This window comes from Ranitomeya imitator, chromosome 2 (genome assembly GCF_032444005.1).
Source record: "Ranitomeya imitator isolate aRanImi1 chromosome 2, aRanImi1.pri, whole genome shotgun sequence".
In the NCBI taxonomy this organism is placed as follows: Eukaryota; Metazoa; Chordata; class Amphibia; order Anura; family Dendrobatidae; genus Ranitomeya; species Ranitomeya imitator.
The window spans coordinates 777,781,495-777,804,302 of NC_091283.1; positions in this window are offsets into that span (position 1 = coordinate 777,781,495).

A 22,808-nucleotide genomic window follows, 5' to 3' on the forward strand; every position below is an offset into this window, starting at 1 on the left:
GGAGGATATCCTCTCACCCATTACAAATGTGTTGCAAGCATAGATCTCCACATCTTCTCGTTGCGCCTGCACAGGGAATCAGAGTGTCACATTGGGAGGTCGGGAAAGAGAAAGAATACTTAGGGGCAACCAACATAAACTGCAAAGGACATCCACTGTGAATGGTGGATCCTGTGCTATTTATCATTATAATCAGAATTGTTTTTTTTTTAGTGCAATCATGCCTGTGATGATAGTGAATGTAGAGGAGCAGAAACACCAACAATTGTTTCTCAACGCAGGCAGTGAATAGCCAGGCCTTTCCCCAGGAAGGAACAACCAAGGGAAGGGATGTGCCGGAATTGGCGCATCTCACAGATGCGCTATTTCTGGGGCGGCTGTGGACTGGTATTTGTAGCCGAGGGGGAGCCAATATCCATGGCCCCTCTCTTGACTATGAATATCAGCCCGCAGCTGTCTGCATAGCCTTTCTGGCTATAAAATATAGGGGGACCCCTCATCATTTTTTTGGGGGGTCCCCCTATTTTAATAGCCAGTAAAGGCTACGCAGACAGCTGCGGGCTGATATAGCAGGCTACAAATATTGGCCCCCGGCCATCGGCTTTCCCCCTCTGGCACAGAAAATTGCATGGGAGCCCACGCCAGTTTTTTCTGTTTTTTTTTTTAAATTAAACGCTCATTAAGGCCTCTTTCATACTTGGGTCGGTACGGGTCTGTTGCTATGCGTCGGGCACACGTACCAACGCACGTTGTGAAATTTGTGCACAACGTGGGCAGCGGATGCAGTTTTTCAACACATCCACTGCCCATTCTGAAATCCGGGGAGGAGGGGGCGGAGTTTCAGCTGCGCATGCTTGGTAGAAAATGGCGGATGCGACGGACAAAAAAAGTTCCCCATTTTCTACCGCACATGCGTGGCCAAAACTCCACCCCCTCCTCCCCGGACTTCAGAATGGGCAGCGGATGGGCACGTCATGCACAAATTTCACAACATCCGTCGGTACGTCAGCCCGACACATAGCGACAGACCTGTACCGACGCAAGTATGAAAGAGGCCTTAATGAGCGTTTAATTTTTAAAAAAAAAACAGAATAAAACGGCATGGGCTCCCGTGCAATTTTCTGCGCCAGAGGGGGAAAGCCGACGGCCGGGGGCCAATATTTTTAGCCTGCTATGAATATCAGCCCGCAGCTGTCTGCGTAGCCTTTACTGGCTATTAAAATATGGGGACCCCCAAAAAATGACTTGGGGTCCTCTTATATTTTAGATCCAGAAAGGCTACGCAGACAGCTGCGGGCTGATATTCATAGCCTAGGGAGGGGCCATGGATATTGCCCCCCCGGCTACAAATACCAGTCCACAGCAAGCCCCAGAAATGGCGCATCTGTGAGATGCGCCTATTCCAGCACTTAGCCCCTCCCTTCCCACTCCCGTGTAGCGGTGGGATGTGGTGTAATAGTGGGTTAATGTCACCTTGCTATTGCAAGGTGTCATTAAGCTGGGTTAATAACGGAGAGGCTTTAATAAGACGCCTATCCATTATTAATCCAATACTAGTAAATGGTTAATAAAACACACACACATTAGGAAAAAAGTATTTTAATATTCTTCATTTAACCATACTTACCATACTTCAGCACCTGCAAAAAACATAAAATAATAAACCGTATACTACCTGTCCGCCGTAGTCCAATTAATAACGAGTGTCCCACGATGATCTCCCCTATAGAACAGTGACATCGGGTGATGTCACTGCTCTATAGGACCTTCAGTGACACACTGACAGGAGACAATGGCTCCTGCAGTACATCACTGAGAGTTCAAAGTCTCACTTTATGGCAATTGCTGTGTGGGAAAATTTCTCACATAGCAATGCCAAAAGTGAGACTAGGGACTATTTTTTTAAAGCGGCGGAGGAATATAGTGCGGAGGAATATAGATACCTTCCTCCCATCATTGTATTCCTGGAGCCCCTAGAGAGCGGTCGCATCAGCTGATGCTGCCGCTCTCCACTGGAGATCGTCGTGAGACACTCGTGGATTTCTGCGGATCAGGGAGTATATTGGTTGTTTGTTATTTCAATCTTTTTTACAGTTGACACTGGCTTCGGGGATCAAAATGACAAGTGATGGTGAGTATGTACTCTATGTTATAAGTACTGTATGTCTGTATGCATGTATTGTATGTAATGTATGAATGTAGTATGTATGTAGTATGTATGTTATATGTATGTAGTATGTATGTAGCATGTATGTATTATGTATGTAGTATGTATGTATGTAGTATGTATGTAGTATGTATGTTTGTATGTAGTATGTATGTAGTATGTTTGTAATATGTTGTATGTATGTAGTATGTTTTTTGTATGTATGTATTATGTATGTAGTATGATAGATTGTATGTATGTAGTATGTATGTAGTATGTATGTATGTTGTATGTATGTTGTATGTATGTAGTATGTATGTAGCATGTTGTATGTATGCAGTATGTATGTAGTATGTATGTAGTATGTATGTAGTATGTTGTATGTATGTAGTATGTATGTAGTATGTAAGTAGTATGTATGTAGTATGCAAGTAGTATATACAGTATGTAGTATGTATGTAGTATGTATGTAGTATATATGCATGTATGTAGTATGTATGTAGTATGTATGTTCTATGTATGTTGTATGTATGTATGTATGTATGTTGTATGTATGTAGTATGTATGTTGTATGTATGTAGTATGTTGTTTGTATGTTGTATGTAGTATGTATGTAGTGTGTATGTATGTATGTTGTATGTATGTAGCATGTATGTTGTTTGTATGTATTATGTTGTATGTATGTTGTATGTAGTATGTAGGGTTTTTTTTACATTCAACACATTAGTCCAGGTGCCTTCTGGGAGAAGCGAAGTCTCCCTAAGCTAGAAGATCGTTGGGTACAGCCGGGACCAGCTGCTTCGAAAGCATCACCAAACCGCGCGCCAAATTTTTGCCTGTAGGACATTATTGCAAGAGAGCTTGGCTGAGTAGATTACACAAGAAGGAAAACACACAGCAAGTCAGCAGGATCTAGGAGCAACATGGCAGATGTGACAACCTACATGGTGAGCTGCAGCATGTGCTACATGTTCACAGATCGACCAGAAGAAGAATCCAATTTCACCTGTCAGAAGTGTAGACTAGTGGCCCTTTTAGAAGAAAAGGTGCGGGGTCTGGAAGAAAGAATAGCAACTTTGAAACTCATCAAAGAGAATGAAGACTTTCTAGACAGAACAGAAGCATCTCTACTGGTCACAGAAGGTGCAAAAAGTGTCAGAGAACCTCCAAAAGCAGATGAGTGGAAGCATGTGACCAAAAGAAGCAAGAAGACCATGGAGAAATCACCAACCACACAACTGAAGAACCAATATCAAATCTTTGTAGAGGATGAAGATGGCACACCTAAGAATGAAGCAATACCAGCAAGCAAAAAAGAAAAGGGCACACAGCAACAAGTGACAGCAAAAAGTACAGCCAAGAAGCAACGAAGAGTGGTGGTGGTGGGAGACTCACTACTGAGAGGCACAGAAGCAGCCATCTGCAGACCGGACATAACTGCAAGAGAAGTATGCTGCCTTCCAGGTGCGATGATCAAGGATGTGACCGATAGGATACCAAAGCTCTTCAGCTCCAAGGACGTCCACCCATTTCTTCTGATACATGTTGGCACCAATGACACGGCAAGGAAGGACCTACCGACAATCTGCAAGGACTTTGAAGAGTTGGGGAAGAAAGTAAAGGAACTGGATGCACAGGTAGTTTTTTCTTCTATCCTTCCAGTAGACGGGCATGGCACCAGGAGATGGAACAGGATCCTTGATGCAAACAACTGGCTAAGACGATGGTGCAGACAACAAGGATTTGGATTCCTGGACCACGGTGTGAATTACTGGTATGATGGACTCCTCGCCAGAGACGGACTACACCTCAACAAACCTGGGAAACACACATTCGCCAGAAGACTCGCTACACTCATCAGGAGGGCGTTAAACTAGAAGAAGAGGGGACGGGAAGAAAAACATTAGACTCGAACAAAGACGACCCAGGAAAACATACTCAGAAGGGAGGTAAGAACATTTCTAAAACAATCCACAGTGAGGAGATTGGAACAAAACAAAATCCTCTGAACTGCATGCTCGCAAACGCCAGAAGCCTGACAAACAAGATGGAAGAACTAGAAGCAGAAATATCTACAGGTAACTTTGACATAGTGGGAATAACCGAGACATGGTTAGATGAAAGCTATGACTGGGCAGTTAACTTACAGGGTTACAGTCTGTTTAGAAAGGATCGTAAAAATCGGAGAGGAGGAGGGGTTTGTCTCTATGTAAAGTCTTGTCTAAAGTCCACTTTAAGGGAGGATATTAGCGAAGGGAATGAGGATGTCGAGTCCATATGGGTTGAAATTCATGGAGGGAAAAATGGTAACAAAATTCTCATTGGGGTCTGTTACAAACCCCCAAATATAACAGAAAGCATGGAAAGTCTACTTCTAAAGCAGATAGATGAAGCTGCAACCCATAATGAGGTCCTGGTTATGGGGGACTTTAACTACCCGGATATTAACTGGGAAACAGAAACCTGTGAAACCCATAAAGGCAACAGGTTTCTGCTAATAACCAAGAAAAATTATCTTTCACAATTGGTGCAGAATCCAACCAGAGGAGCAGCACTTTTAGACCTAATACTATCTAATAGACCTGACAGAATAACAAATCTGCAGGTGGTTGGGCATTTAGGAAATAGCGACCACAATATTGTGCAGTTTCACCTGTCTTTCACTAGGGGGACTTGTCAGGGAGTCACAAAAACATTGAACTTTAGGAAGGCAAAGTTTGAACAGCTTAGAGATGCCCTTAATCTGGTAGACTGGGACAATATCCTCAGAAATGAGAATACAGATAATAAATGGGAAATGTTTAAGAACATCCTAAATAGGCAGTGTAAGCGGCTTATACCTTGTGGGAATAAAAGGACTAGAAATAGGAAAAACCCAATGTGGCTAAACAAAGAAGTAAGACAGGCAATTAACAGTAAAAAGAAAGCATTTGCACTACTAAAGCAGGATGGCACCATTGAAGCTCTAAAAAACTATAGGGAGAAAAATACTTTATCTAAAAAACTAATTAAAGCTGCCAAAAAGGAAACAGAGAAGCACATTGCTAAGGAGAGTAAAACTAATCCCAAACTGTTCTTCAACTATATCAATAGTAAAAGAATAAAAACTGAAAATGTAGGCCCCTTAAAAAATAGTGAGGAAAGAATGGTTGTAGATGACGAGGAAAAAGCTAACATATTAAACACCTTCTTCTCCACGGTATTCACGGTGGAAAATGAAATGCTAGGTGAAATCCCAAGAAACAATGAAAACCCTATATTAAGGGTCACCAATCTAACCCAAGAAGAGGTGCGAAACCGGCTAAATAAGATTAAAATAGATAAATCTCCGGGTCCGGATGGCATACACCCACGAGTACTAAGAGAACTAAGTAATGTAATAGATAAACCATTATTTCTTATTTTTAGTGACTCTATAGCGACAGGGTCTGTTCCGCAGGATTGGCGCATAGCAAATGTGGTGCCAATATTCAAAAAGGGCTCTAAAAGTGAACCTGGAAATTATAGGCCAGTAAGTCTAACCTCTATTGTTGGTAAAATATTTGAAGGGTTTCTGAGGGATGTTATTCTGGATTATCTCAATGAGAATAACTGTTTAACTCCATATCAGCATGGGTTTATGAGAAATCGCTCCTGTCAAACCAATCTAATCAGTTTTTATGAAGAGGTAAGCTATAGGCTGGACCACGGTGAGTCATTGGACGTGGTATATCTCGATTTTTCCAAAGCGTTTGATACCGTGCCGCACAAGAGGTTGGTACACAAAATGAGAATGCTTGGTCTGGGGGAAAATGTGTGTAAATGGGTTAGTAACTGGCTTAGTGATAGAAAGCAGAGGGTGGTTATAAATGGTATGGTCTCTAACTGGGTCGCTGTGACCAGTGGGGTACCGCAGGGGTCAGTATTGGGACCTGTTCTCTTCAACATATTCATTAATGATCTGGTAGAAGGTTTACACAGTAAAATATCGATATTTGCAGATGATACAAAACTATGTAAAGCAGTTAATACAAGAGAAGATAGTATTCTGCTACAGATGGATCTGGATAAGTTGGAAACTTGGGCTGAAAGGTGGCAGATGAGGTTTAACAATGATAAATGTAAGGTTATACACATGGGAAGAGGGAATCAATATCACCATTACACACTGAACGGGAAACCACTGGGTAAATCTGACAGGGAGAAGGACTTGGGGATCCTAGTTAATGATAAACTTACCTGGAGCAGCCAGTGCCAGGCAGCAGCTGCCAAGGCAAACAGGATCATGGGGTGCATTAAAAGAGGTCTGGATACACATGATGAGAGCATTATACTGCCTCTGTACAAATCCCTAGTTAGACCGCACATGGAGTACTGTGTCCAGTTTTGGGCACCGGTGCTCAGGAAGGATATAATGGAACTAGAGAGAGTACAAAGGAGGGCAACAAAATTAATAAAGGGGATGGGAGAACTACAATACCCAGATAGATTAGCGAAATTAGGATTATTTAGTCTAGAAAAAAGACGACTGAGGGGCGATCTAATAACCATGTATAAGTATATAAGGGGACAATACAAATATCTCGCTGAGGATCTGTTTATACCAAGGAAGGTGACGGGCACAAGGGGGCATTCTTTGCGTCTGGAGGAGAGAAGGTTTTTCCACCAACATAGAAGAGGATTCTTTACTGTTAGGGCAGTGAGAATCTGGAATTGCTTGCCTGAGGAGGTGGTGATGGCGAACTCAGTCGAGGGGTTCAAGAGAGGCCTGGATGTCTTCCTGGAGCAGAACAATATTGTATCATACAATTATTAGGTTCTGTAGAAGGACGTAGATCTGGGTATTTATTATAATGGAATATAGGCTGAACTGGATGGACAAATGTCTTTTTTCGGCCTTACTAACTATGTTACTATGTTAGTCGGATGATTGGACTACTACTGTCCCATCATTGGCTAATGTGTCAATCACTGCCATTGTAGCAGGCATAGCCCGATGGAACTTGTAGTCCCATCGGACGATGCCTGCACACCCGCACAGACCCCCGGCAGGCCGCACAGACCCCAGAGAGGCCCATACAGACCCCTGGCAGGCTGCACAGACCCCAAGCAGGCCGCACAGACCCCTGAGAGGCCCGTACAGACCCCCAGCAGGCCGCACAGACCCCAGAGAGGCCTATACAGACCCCCGGCAGGCCGCACAGACCCCCAAGAGACCCATACAGACCCCCGGCAGGCCACACAGACCCCCAAGAGGCCCGTACAGACCTATGGCAGGCCGCACAGACCCCTGGAAGGCCGCACAGACCCCCAGGAAGCCCGCACAGACGCCAGACAGGCCCGCACAACCCCCCCATGGTCATGCACAGACCCCGCCCACACACACAGATGCAGTCTCCACCCACGCACCGCCCACACTCCATTATAGTGCATCATTGCACTATAGGAACTTCCGATTCCGGTATCCGATATCCTAAAAATATGTGAACTCAGTATCGGAAATCCGATACAGCGAATATCGGCCCATACCCGATACTTGCAGTATGGGAATGCTCAACACTAGCCCTAGATGAACTCTCGGTAACAGTTGGTGAAACCCAGAAATCCCTGTAAAGGTGTTACCTTTTCAGAATGATTTGAATTCAGTACCACCCAGACTTTTGAAGGATCTGCACGAAAGCTGGTGGAATATAATAGATATACCAGAAAAGGAACAGTAAACATACATTTTTCTGACTTGACATACAGTTTATTTTCCCTGAGTATTTATAGGACCTGCCTGACATGTACCTGATCTGACTCAAGGTCCAAATAAATCAATATGTCCTCCAGATAGACTATGATAACTCTACCTGCCAGATGATGGAAAATTTAATTTACAAAGTGTTGAAACACGGCAGGAGCATTGGTCACCCCAAATGGCATGATGAGCGTTATGTTGTGTCCCTGTGCTGTATTAGAATCAGTCTTTCACTCATCCACCTCCTTAATACAGATGAGATTATAGGCCCTCTTAAGGTCCAGTTTGGAAAATTACTTGGCTCCGATGTTCTGATTAAAGGGATATGGAATGAGATGGTTAAGGTATAGATCCAGAACAGTGATCCCATTAAGTTCCTGGAAATCCAAGCAGGAGTGCAGACCCTATCTTGCTACATGCCAGAAGATTCCCTTAACACTGACATGTTGTGTCATCTGTATGCTTTTCCATCATTTCCAATAAGCAGTTGGTTTAAAAGTTTATTGTCAGTGGTAAAGAATTGAAATGCAACCTAGATTTTGTTTTCTATTGACATTGCTGGCTGCCATGTCGTCCCATGCTGAGGTTCTAGTCAGGTTTTACTGTATACCCACATAAACTCTGAATGTTATGATGGTTGCCTTAGAGAAAACCACAGTGTTACAGTATATGTGTGAGACAGGATCATCGCGGAGCCATGTGTATTATATCTAACTGAAAAAATACTGTATATGTTCATGCAAAGCTCAATGCAAGACACAAGATGACATGTGAGTCCAATTAGATCAGGGACAAATACTTTGCCTGTGGTTTTTCTGAAAATAGGATAATCTGAGCCAAAATTAAAACTAAAATGAACAATAATAACAGAAAATTATTATTAATTACTGTTGCATCGTCTCTAAACAAAGTCAGTTCTTGGAACCTTCACAGGAGGCAAAGCTTTAGGGGAAGGGATAGCCATAACATTGACCCTAAAATCAAAAACACAGTTCTCATTTAAATCTCCCGTGCTACAAATTTTAATAATAAGATTTGATCTTTATAATTTACAGGAATGCTGACAGCTGATTCATGCCACCCGAACCACCGGCAGCATGAATCAGACACTGGCTCCTTTATTTCATATACAATAGGTTCTATTCTGAAATTCTGCAGAATTTCAGAGAAAATATACTAGGGTGGCTAACTAAAATCAAGAAAGAAGAGTGACAGTGCTCACCAAATGTTATAGATTAGTATGAACAAAATATCTTCATTCCTCCATCAAACTGATTTATAAATTTTAAGTGCTACGTTGACATAGAAATAAAGAGATTTTGTTCTATTTTTCTATGCAAATTCATGAGTGTTGTCACTCTTCTTTCTTCCTCTAGATTATGGCATATGGATTTTTTTGGTATGGTGATGATTGTACTCTTTTACAGGGAGTGCTGCAAACAGCTTTCCTTTCTTTCCTTTTTTGGGCTTTGAGATAGAGCGAGTACAAAGGAGGGCAACAAAATTAATAAAGGGGATGGGGGAGCTACAATACCCAGAGAGACTAGCAAAATTAGGATTATTTAGTCTAGAAAAAAGATGACTGATGGCCTGGGCGCTCTAATAGCCATGTCGTATAAGTATATAAGGGGACAATACAAATATTTCTCCGAGGATCTGTTTATACCAAGGAAGGTGACGGTCACAAGGGGGCATTCTCTGCGTCTGGAGGAGAGAAGGTTTTTCTACCAACATAGAAGAGGATTATTTACTGTTAGGGCGGTGAGAATCTGGTATTCCTTCCCTGAGGAGGTGGTGATGGCGAACTCAGTCAAGGGGTTCAGGAGAGGCCTGGATGTCTTCCTGGAGTGTAACAATATTACAACAATATTGTATCTTACAGTTAAGGCACCTTATTGTGACGTAGCAACGATCCCACTAACGATCTTGTTATGTGTGACAGCGACCAACTATCAGGCCCCTGCTGGGAGATCGTTGGTCGCTGGGGAATGATCAGGACCTTTTTTTGGTCGCTGATCACCCGCTGTCATCGCTGGATCGGCGTGTGTGATGCCGATCCAGCGATGTGTTCACTGGTAACCAGGGTAAATATCGGGTTACTAAGCGCAGGGCCGCGCTTAGTAACCCGATATTTACCCTAGTTACCATTGTAAAAGTTAAACAAAAAAAACCCGTACATACTCACATTCCGATGTCTGTCATGTCCCCCACCGTCAGCTTCCCTGCACTGACTGTCAGCGCCAGCCATAAAGCAGAGCACAGCGGTGACGTCACCGCTGTGCTCTGCTTTACAGCCGGCGCTGACACAGTCAGTGCGGGAAGCTGATGCCGGGGGACGTGACAGACATCGGAATGTGAGTATGTACTGTTTTTTTTTTTTTTAACTTTAACAATGGTAACCAGGGTAAATATCGGGTTACTAAGCGCGGCCCTGCGCTTAGTAACCCTATATTTACCCTGGTTACACGGGGACTTCGGCATCGTTGAAGACAGTTTCAACGATGCCGAAGTCTTTCCCCTGATCGTTGGTCGCTGGAGAGAGCTGTCTGTGTGGCAGCTCCCCAGCGACCACACAACGACTTACCAATGATCACGGCCAGGTCGTATCGCTGGTCGTGATCATTGGTAAGTCGTTTAGTGTAACGGTACCTTTATTGTATATCTTCTAGGACCGCTTATCCATGAGACAAGACCCCGGTAGTTTTTCCTCCCTTGTTCTCCTACACTAACTGGTCTCTCCTAAATCACACACATATGGATAGACCTGTCAATTTAAGGAAGTAGGGTGGAGATAAGCTACTGGAAACCTGACTCTTGGAGTAGTCAGCCTAGTCACCTTGTAGCTGGATGGCTCTTTAAAGTGTATTTTCTCCTAAATGCTGCAGCATTTGAGAGTAAAACATATATGGCTTGAACAACAGAGCTTGTCTTGGTTAGGGCAGCAGGAATCTCTTCACAGGATTGCTTTTAGGGCTAACTCACATGAGCGTATACATCGGATGAGTACTATCCAATGTTTTATCAGATAGTGCAGATAGCACTCGACCAATGTTATTCTGTGGAACAGTGCTGATCAGAGTTTTTTTCTCATACCGACTTGGCATGAAAAAAAAATTGCATCACACTGTAGTTTGCAGCACAAATCGAATGTCACGCACCCGTACAAGTCTATGGGTGGAAACCATTGAGCTGCACTCCAATTTCCATTGACACAGACAATAGAGAAGATGGAGAAATGTTGCTTTCATCCAAGAGAATCAGATCACACTAAACTGACACATTAAATCTGATTAAATTCGGATTAGAGTTTGATCACAGCGTCATATTCGGACCAATTCTCTTGCAGGAGAGAATCATCGCTTGTGTGACCATAGCCTTAAAGAGTAGATATCACTTTACTCATTTTACTCATAAAAAACAGTAAAATGAAATATAGAATACTTTGCAGATGTGCCTTCACTGCGGGTAGATCACAGCTACTACCTAAAAACGTATGTGGTAGGGGGAAGAAACTGGAGGGACAGAGAGGCAAAAAGACACAAAGAGAAGCTGCTGCAGTTTCTAGTAACTACTAGAAACAGGCCCGAAATAATGTGATTCTGAAAAGTCACCTGAAATGAGAGTTGTCTGAGTTATGTACAGTACATCTACTAAGCACTAGTGATGAGGGAATGTGCTCGGATAAGATGGTGTCTGACCATGCTCGAGTGCTAACTGAGTGTCTGAATGCTCGAAAAATATGTTGAGTCCTCGTGGCTGCATGCCTCGCGGCGCGGTTGTTCGACAGCCGCAATACATGCAGGGATTTCCTGTTTGTTAGCCAATCCATGCATGTGTTGTGGCTGTCGAACAGCCATGAGACATACAGCTGAGGGGACTGGAACATACATTTTTCAAATACTCTGAAGACACTCAGTTAGCACTGAGCACGGTCAGATAACACCTTATCCGAGCACATTCGGTCATCATCACTACTAAGCACCTTTATGGTGGCATCTTCTGAAGTTAATTATCATGTTTGTAAATATTTCTAGAAATGGTCAGTTTGCTCATTACTTAGTGTTGGTTCCATACATATCAAGATTGTGCATGCTGCATCATTGGTGCAACCCTTAGTACACTTCTTTATACCTTCTAAAGACTTTCATACATCCAAACTCTTTCCTTTTTACTCCCTTTCCTTGTACTTAGTAAATATACCTTATTTTGTAGAATGACTATTCCAAATGAAAATGATTCACAGATTCACATAATAAATAAAATGTTGCAACAGAAGAATTTAGAATGTGCTTCCGTAATATATAGTGTGACCGAGTGTAGGCTGCTGGCAGGGTGCACGTGCAATGCAATGCCCGAACCGGCACAATTCCTAACCACGAGCTTTATCAAGTATCTCAGTTTAGCTCCATTCACCTGAGTGACACTGAGACGTAATAGCAAATCTAGCCCGTAGACAAGAGTGTCAATATTTCTTGGGAAAAAACAGACCCTTTTTGTCATCTTGGATAACTTTTCCTATTTTGGCACACCGGTAGCAAAGAAAATCTGTCTCATTCTTGCTTACAAAAACAATGTCGCCTGATCTGTTAGCTGCATGTTCCACACCAGGTCCAACCAGCTCATGTACAATTTTTTTTCCATGGTAAAGCTGGGTGTATTACTTTTGCAAATTGCTTGTCTGAAGCATGTTAAATCATTTGAAGGAAAAACACCTTTCTGTTTCCAGCAGTCACACTAGATGCTGGCTGAAAGAAACCCCTTTCTAAATATCGTTAAGCAGCCCCATTTTTGTTCGATTGCTGAGCCAACCATGCCTGCCGAAACAGACTCCAAACTAGGGTGTAGAAATAACATACATGTCATTGTTTCTTCCCTTCTTTGGATTTTTTTCCATTATTAGAAAAAACCTGCTTTGTAAATGTTCCATAGAATGATATCATACCACAGGATGACATCTGTACTTAAAAAGAACTTGTTTAGGTGTCACGATTCGCTCAGGTTATGTTCCAGTCCCTCGCAGTAGCATAGCAAGCGATTTGAAGCTAAAATCAATGGAATATGTTCTGATTCTGAATAATGTCTTAATCCAATTATTGTTGCGTGCGTGTGACACAGTTATATTCTATTCTCTAGGAAACCATGATGTCATGTGTATTTTTACAGCTACTATCACTTTGTACCTGATGAGTCATCGTCATGGTGGTTCATATCACGGAACAAAAGTTGTGAACTTACCATAATGAATAAGGGGCGGAGGAGTCAATATTGGCCGAGTAAATACATTGATGGACAGAATATGGTTCCTATTTCACTAGGATGTTTCTTCTATTGTTGAATATTTGCAATTGTATTTGGTCATATAAATAGCAATCGTTCTAGCTTCAACCTCCAGATTGTACAATATGGCTACTCACTACATTTAAAGGTTATAACTTATAACCTTTAGAACTAATGTATTTTTGTCTAATTGTCATTGTCATTAATAGTTGCCATGGTATTCAATACATGGATATATACAATTCCAGGCATGCAAATCTGAATGACACAGTGGAAACTGTACTGATTTTATGTCCACATGTCAGAAACAAAATATATAGACTGATATAGCTACCATAATATAGGTTCCTCAGCCTAATATTTGGAGCCATGTGTGTCTATCCAATCTACTGCATGTGGCTCACTACTAGTATTAAATCCAAGACCACTGTACCTTAGGCCGGGATCACACATGCGAGAAACACGGCCGAGTCTTGCATGTTAATACCCGGCCCTGTTGCCTGCACTCCGGAGCGAGCGTGTGGCCGCATAGTGATACATGGAGCCGCACGCTCGGCTCCTGAGTGCCAGCGGCAGGGCCGAGTATTAACATGCAAGACTCGGCCGTGTTTCTCGCATGTGTGATCCTGGCCTTAGTGGTATGAGCAGTGATTACTAGGGTCCAAGCCATATATCTGGAAGATAAAACTAAGCTATATATGCCCATGAACCTTCTATTGTGGTCTACAACAGTTGTCCATCCTGACTTCTTTATACATGTGCATATTTTTCAATAATAAGTGTAAAGTAAGTCATTGTCGGATACCTCTCCTGGGAGTTCATTTCCCTAAAAATGCATTATGCAAATTGCCTTTTCTGAAAGGAAGAGGACTTAAACTCTAGCGCAACCTATTGGAAGTAGCAATCCTTTAAGTCAATATCCATCCTTTAACAAGCCTAGCCATATGACTTAAAATATAAGTCAAACCAAAAGATAGGATTGTAATAAAAGATGCCTAATCCTTCTCTCCTATGGCATCATCCGTCAAGGGGAGGCTTCTATAAATATTAGATGGTCCACTTGTCTTTCCAAGCTCAGCAGGTTCAACCAACCTTCATCTAAGACCACTATACTGTACACAATAGATTGACATAATCTGAATCGGCCAATATTGACAGGTTCAGCCGATAGTTAAATGTGTATGGTGGCCCCCGATTCTCCCCTGGTGGTTAATGTTGGGACTGAAGGATCCGGCATACTCAGTTCTGGACTGCCAATCCTCTTGTTCTCTAAGAGCTAAGCTGCCACTACAGATGTACAACTGCAGCTTTCTCATAGAGAACACAGAAGTGCTCAACAGAACAAGTGCTCCTGTGTATGAGAAAGTGAAGGGAAATATCTGCTGGTAGAATGATTGGCCTTACCAACTTTTTCTGTCAGCTATCTAAATTATATGGGGGTTAATGGATTCATATCACTTGGTAAATGGTGTAATTTTCCTAGACTATCTTCTAATTCAGCTTGGGCAGTTTGTGAAATGCAATTGACCAGTCTTAATTGCCAAATATATGATTTAGATCCCAGTAATTCAATAATATACTAGTGCTCATGTAATAGTAGCTCCCCAGCAAAAAAAAACGGTTGTGTCTATGTGGCAATCATAGGTAAAGTAACTTAACAATGACTGATTTTATGTAGAGCAATTGTATCACTGTTATTCACCTCTCTTGGACCCAGTGCAGGCCTTACTTACTGCTTCAGTCATAGTCTCTATCTGTTCATTTTCACCTTGGCTGCAATGGCTACCTGGTATGCAACACTGGCACTGCCATCGTTTCGCTTTATAGGCCAGATCAGGCAATAGACGTCTGACTGAGCATTCAGGCGATTAGCATCCTCACCATTGTTACCTCACTAGGTCCCACTATCTATCACTAAGTGAAGTTTCCTGGCAAATCTTTCTCTGCTATAACCACTGGTCTCTGCCGCATTTACTAAGTGAGTCTCCTTACGTACCAAGCATTGCTGTCCTGTGCTCTGCTACTGTGCTGTTTACTCTTCATCAGTCTTTCTATGCTGTGTCTCCTTCTCTTCAGCCTCCATTACTTCACTTGATTAACCCAGCTACATAAAGATCATCGTTCTGTGCCGAATTCCATCTGCTCTTCTGGACCTAAAGGTACCGTCACACTTAGTGACGCTGCAGCGATACCGACAACGATCCGGATCGCTGCAGCGTCGCTGTTTGGTCGCTGGAAAGCTGTCACACAGACCGCTCTCCAGCGACCAACGATGCCAGTAACCAGGGTAAACATCGGGTAACTAAGCGCAGGGCCGCGCTTAGTAACCCGATGTTTACCCTGGTTACCATCCTAAAAGTAAAAAAAACAAACAGTACATACTTACCTACAGCCGTCTGTCCTCCAGCGCTGTGCTCTGCACTCCTCCTGTACTGTCTGTGCGAGCACAGCGGCCGGAAAGCAGAGCGGTGACGTCACCGCTCTGCTTTCCGGCTGACCGACGCTCACACAGACAGTACAGGAGGAGTGCAGAGCACAGCGCTGGAGGACAGACGGCTGTAGGTAAGTATGTACTGTTTGTTTTTTTTACTTTTAGGATGGTAACCAGGGTAAACATCGGGTTACTAAGCGCGGCCCTGCGCTTAGTTACCCGATGTTTATCCTGGTTACCAGTGAAGACATCGCTGAATCGGTGTCACACACGCCGATTCAGCGATGTCTGCGGGGAGTCCAGCGACCAAATAAAGTTCTGGACTTTCTTCCCCGACCAGCGACAGCACAACAGGGGCCTGATCGCTGCTGCCTGTCACACTGGACGATATCGCTAGCGAGGACGCTGCATATCGTCTAGTGTGACGGTACCTTAAGGCTTTTTAAATCCACCTCACCAGATCAGACATAATCACACGACTACTTTTTACTAAACTGTGGTATATTGAGGTTTTCAATTCTTTTAATTGACCACACCTCTGTATCAGTTATACGATCAGTCCTGGATTACAGTCCATACTACACAGTTTGGCAAAGTAAAGTTATTTGTTTACAGTTGAAATTGGACTTTTCTCTATTTGTGCGCAATCGTATGGAAGGGGTCTTCAGCAACTCAAAGGAGACCCTGAAGGTGCAGAGAGCAGAGAGGCAAGTAAATTGATAAAAGGAAATTGTTTGTATGTGACGGGAGACCAGGATGCGCAAGAGCCATTAGTCTCAGTCACGACTATGGCCCTGGCGCCCCCTCACACTGACCAGAGACCCCAGCTCCATTCCCTATGTAGATACAGACAGTTATCATTCATCATTTCAAAGATACAGTGTCTTTTAATTAAAAAATGTAGGTGGCATGACTGCTTTTTAAACAAAAAAAGGGAACAAATAGGACACAGTTTGGATACAGTAATGGACAGTTTAAAGCTCCACTCCAGCATATTTTATATTTCAGCGCTGACCCTATCCTTATGCTCATCAGCTGCTGTTTTCAGCTTTTCCTGGGCCGCATCAGGTCCAGCGCCGCCATTTTGTGACCGTAACTTTGGACTGATCAACGGTAATGTCCACAAATGTTCAGTGTAAGTCTGTTAGACCCTCGTTCTGGCCCAATCCGGCTCTCATAGACTTACATTGAGTAGCGAGTTCCGGATTCTCGAGCAAATACTAAAGCGATCTAGCAGGATGAAAAATGCCAGAGACCGAAGGGAGCGGTGCTTGGAACAACTAAAGACCAAGTCTGATAAGTATATTACTAAGATTAGGGAACTTAGATTAGTCGTCAGAACAAATGGAGGGCACCACCACTAATAAATCAAATACGCTTAATAATAATACATCCCGAATCTACCACAACATGAAAAAGGACCACAAACCAAACAATAGAAAAGGCATGTTGTAATGGAGCTCTTGGAGCTCTTTATATTAAAGGGTGACTGTATCTTATATTGCTTATACATTGGGTACTTTTCCTCTATGTTATAGAAGACTTGGTTACGGTGGTTACCCCTTACTGGTATGATTATTTTGTTGCACAAATACTACTCAATCATGTAGCTTATTGTAGCTTTATGTGAATGAGGTAACAATAGGGGGATTATGCCTTTGCATTTATGCTAACTGAATATTTTGTATAATCTGCCCAGCAAGAATTGTGTGCATTATAGGGAAAGGTTCCTTTTTTCTTCATCTGGGTTTTTTTTTCTTTGTTCCCCTTCTCAGGTGCCAAAATACATGATAGTCTGTCGAGTGTGCATTTTTCCCTTTGTTATTGTGGGCGTTTGTTCTGCCTTTTAATTGTTTTTAATATTTATGCTTGCTCATTGCTCTCTAATAAAAATTTATATTTGGTATTTTCTGTTTTTGTCCCGTGGAACTTAGATTAGTGGCACCACTCCAGCACTGCAATAAAAAAAATATGCTGGAGTGGCGCTTTAAAATCCCTGATGTGCCATAGGCAATGTCCTTACAACCGGGGCCAATACTCTGGGCAAAACTGAGTCTCTTTCAATTTTACTAGGAACTAGGAAAAAAAAATGATTAGTCATAAAAAAGGATTATGTGAACAAATTTTAAAAGAGCCTAAAATGAAATGTAAAAATGTAAAACATTTCTGGAATGTTTGATTCTTCTATTTCTAGTGAAACTGCAACTTGGCAGTCTATACCTATTGCAACCCAAGTCATTATTACTCTACAATTACATAATAGCCTTGGGCAAGAAAGCCCGATTGAGGTTGCTCCAGAAAAGTGATTACAATGTCAATCATGCTGTGCAAAATATACAATAGGTTTTATATGCTTATTGCTTTTATTAATACTGATATTAATAATATTATTGACTAAAAATATGATGTTGCTGCAATGCTACATCAGGAAGTGAGCTGCCTCCTTAAAAAGTATACAACTTAATTTTTTTTTGCTAATATTAGGATTAAAAACTGCAGTCTGAAAGGCAGGCATACAGAGTTTCAGATGTCAAATTTGTATAAAAAAAATTAATAAATAAAACAAATTTTCAAAATATTACAAAACTGCATTGACTTCGAAACACTCCATAGAATTGCATGTACGTAGCTTTGATAGATTTGTTAGGTTATCCCAGTACAAAAAGTTGCCCTTTAAGGACACAATTTCCTTTCAAACCAAATTGACAAATTCTTTTAGTGTGAGATTTCAAACAGAAGTAATGGAGACAATTTCCGGCTTGTTCTCACACTTTTACTCAATGAAACCATTCTTGTTCTTAAATAATTACAAGAAAACATAATCCTATCTGGTCAGTTCATTTTTTGAGATTTAATTCCCGATTGCCTTAGGGCCAAAAAGCATATACTTCTTCTCTAGTTCTCAGAGAGATCATTTTCCATTGAAGATATAATTTACAATGTATCAAGGTATTTTTTGGGAAACGCTTATCAATACTTTTTAAATATATTTTTTAAAAAAAATCAAATTTAATACACATTAAATTCAAAACTTCTTGATTTCTTTCTTTGCTGTGAAGATTAAGCTTCCAGGTGCATGAGTTTCAGTATATGCATGGACCTTGAGAGATATGTCTGTTTTGGTAAATGTCAAGTTATTATCTCTAATTGGTATAGTGGTTATATATTCCTCATAGCCTTCATTCAGTCTAAGCTTCCTTAAGGGATTAGACTCCCCAATAAAACAAGATGCCCCTATTTATAAGTTAGGGGATAACTTGCTGATTGCTGGGGGTCCGACCATTGGGATCCTCAGCAATCCCAAGATTGGAGCTCTGAAACCCCGAAAATGCAGTTCTGCAGCACTGTTTTGAATGGAAAGTCGGTGCACATGCTTTACCCTCTCTCCTTTCATTGTCTATATCAGGAATTCATTTTCCTGAGTGGTGATGTGAAAGACTATCAGGATTGTGGTGGGCCAAACCAACTGGCTGAAAATAATTCTGTTCAATATTAATGTTATTATCATTACATTTATAACTTAACTAGCTGTACTACCCGGCTTCGCCCGGGTTAATAACTGCTGTAAGCAAAATAGAATGTGTTAACAAAAATTTATTCTGCACACAAAAACCACAAAACAAATAGATAGAAATGTAAGTATTAAAAGGCAAAAACTAAGATAATATAAGCATTTTACAACATATATTTCAGCACCAGAGATATTCCACACAGATTTAACTAAATTGGCCAAGTAATATGAAGTAATCTTCTACAACCTATTCGAGAGCCTTTTGATTAACAACATTCTTAGTTTTTCCTTCAGGTGCAAAGACAAACAGATTTTTGGCTGTTCCAACTCTTGAACAGGCCATATAAAGTTGACCATGAGAAAAGCATGGAGACTGTAAATCGATTCCAACTACTTTCAAGGACTGTCCCTGAGCCTTGTTGATGGACATAGCAAATGCCAGTCGAACAGGAAACTGGAGGCGTTTAAAATCAAACGGCAAATCAGATGGAATGAGAGGAATTGTTGGAATGAAAACATCTTCTCCTGTGGCACATCCTGTCAAAATGGTTGCCTCAATTACATGTGGAAACAGGTTCTTAATCAAGAGTCTTGTTCCATTACACAGCTTTGGTGGATCCAAATTTCTCAATAACAGAATAGGTGCTCCAGGTTTTAGAAAGAGGTTGTGAGTAGGAAGTCCTTGTGGCTCCAAGGAATTGAGGAACTCAGTTGGATAAAATAATGCTTGAGCAGGGTCTATTACTGTATCTACTGACTTGTAGGTTGTGCACACACCTGGAAGGAGATTTAGAATTTGAAGATTGATCTTGTTGACGCTGTCATTTTTGGGAGCTAGAATAGCCCTTTCACACAGCCAGCCAGAATTTTTGAAGTGGAGTTGAATGTTTGGAAAAACCTTTGCTTTCAACTCCTCAATGGAAGTCACAATGCAACAAAAGTTGCTTGGGAAGGTGATCTGTCCAGTGGTTGAGTTTACTGGTGCCTTGCCATCTCCAATAGTCAACAGTTGGCTCGAAAACAGTCCAGCAGAAACATCGCCTGTCATGTAGACCCTCATGTTTGTGTTCAGTGACATTTTCTTTACTTTTCTCCAAAGGTATGATGCTTTCAGACAGGCATTGAGTTCGTCTGAAGGGGTTGATCTTGGAATAACAGGTAGTGTTTGGCGGAAGTCACCTGCCAAAACAACAACTACTCCTCCCATGATATATTTGTTGCTACGCAGGTCTTGCAGAAGTCTGTCCACTGCTTCCAGAGCCCTTTTGTGTGACATGGTGCATTCATCCCAAATGATAGCACTGCATTTTTGAAGCAATTTGGCCAGTCCTGATCCCTTGGCAATATTACACACGGGGCTGTCACTATGAGACAGGTTACGTGGTAGTTAGTGTTGAGCGATACCGTCCGATACTTGAAAGTATCGGTATCGGATAGTATCGGCCGATACCCGAAAAATATCGGATATCGCCGATACCGATATCCGATACCAATACAAGTCAATGGGACATCAAGTATCGGAAGGTATTCTCATGGTTCCCAGGGTCTGAAGGAGAGGAAACTCTCCTTCAGACCCTGGGATCCATAGGGATGTGTAAAATAAAGAATTTAAATAAAAAATATTGATATATTTACCTCTCCGGCGGCCCCTGAACTCAGCGCGGGTAACCGGCAGGCTTCTTTGTTCAAAATCAGCGCTTTTAGCACCTGAGAATCACGTCCCGGCTTCTGATTGGTCGCGGGCCGCCCATGTGACCGCCACGCGACCAATCACAAGCCGCGACGTCACCGCAAGCTATTAGCGCGCTCATTTTTGAAAAATGAGCGCGTTAATGACTTTCAAAGACGTAGCGGCTTGTGATTGGTCGCGGCCACGCGACCAATCACAAGCCGCGACGTCACCGCTAGCTATTAACGCGCTCATTTTTAAAAATGAGCGCGTTAATGACTTTCAAAGACGTAGCGGCTTGTGATTGGTCGCGGCCAATCACAAGCCGCTACGTCTTTGAAAGCCATTAATGCGCTCATTTTTAAAAATGAGCGCGTTAATAGCTTGCGGTGACGTCGCGGCTTGTGATTGGTCGCGGCCCCGCGACCAATCACAAGCCGCTACGTCTTTGAAAGCCATTAACGCGCTCATTTTTAAAAATGAGCGCGTTAATAGCATGTGGTGACGTCGCGGCTTGTGATTGGTCGCGGCCCCGCGACCAATCACAAGCCGCTACGTCTTTGAAAGCCATTAACGCGCTCATTTTTAAAAATGAGCGCGTTAATAGCTTGCGGTGACGTCGCGGCTTGTGATTGGTCACGTGGCGGTCACATGGGCGGCCCGCGACCAATCAGAAGCCGGGACGTGATTCTCAGGTCCTAAAAGCGCTGATTTTGAACAAGGAAGCCTGCCGGTTACCCGCGCTGAGTCCAGGGGCCGCCAGAGAGGTAAATATATCAATATTTTTTATTTTAATTCTTTATTTTACACATCTCTATGTATCCGATACCGATACCCGATACCACAAAAGTATCGGATCTCGGTATCGGAATTCCGATACCGCAAGTATCGGCCGATACCCGATACTTGCGGTATCGGAATGCTCAACACTAGTGGTAGTTTGAATGTCGAATGTGCTGTCCTGCCACCGTTTAAAAGTGTAGCTGCAATTCCAGAAGATGCCACTGCAAGTGCAATCTTTTTTTGTTGTCGAAATTTTGCCAGGAGCAAGTTGATTACAAATGTCTTTCCTGTTCCACCTGGAGCATCGAGGAAGACAATCCCACCTTTGTTGGTTTCACTGAAACTTAAAATATAGTTATAGGCGTCCCTTTGATCTGGTACCAATATTGGCTCGTTCTGAGACACACATGCTGTCAGTTCATCAATATTATAGTTTGTTTCTATGAAAATCTCCCTACACATTTGGATGCCTTCAGGATTTCTTATTGGAGCAGGCAAACCAAGCAACTGTAAGGCTTTTCCTGACATTGCTATGCACTGATCTTCAAGGAGCATGAAAGTTTCATTGAACATTTCCTCAGTGAAGTTGATGAGTTGCTGAGGATTTTCCCTTCTAATCTGCATGAGGATGTCCTCACTGAGATCAGTTTTGAACTTTGTCCAAATCTCAAGAGGATTTGAAATGCTACATGTTGTTAGAATAATAGCAAAGAGGTGTCTTAGTCGCTTTGGGGTTTGTGTGGCTGCAGCTTCTCTGAGGGTCATGTCCCAGTGTCCATCATTTTCCAGAAGTCCTTTTCTTTGGCAAGCTTCCCTGAATGTTTCACACACATGGCCTCCGACGGTCTTCAAGTCAGAAAATGATGTAGGGCCTTTGACAACATGAAGTAACATGCGCAGGTAGAAGCACTCTGCATTTGACGGATGAACAGTGTAGACGCGACCAAGCGTATCAGTTGCTTTCACCCCTGGATAGCCTTCAATATCAAGGCCCCGTTTCCTCCGTTCCAGTGTTTTTCTGGAGGCATTCCAAGTGTAGTACTTTGGTAAATCACAGTAGAGAATTGTTTTTGCAAAAGGGTCTTGTTGACACAGCTCAAAAAATGCCAAGAGGGTGGTCTTAGGTGGTGTTAGGAGCTGCTGCTGCAAGTTTGCTGGGTTAAAATAAATTCTCTGTCCATTTTCCAAGTGCACACTCAGATGCACAACTGGTGGGTAGCGCTCATGAATGGAGAAGCCTAGTATTCTCCAAACAGCTTCATTGCTGCTTAT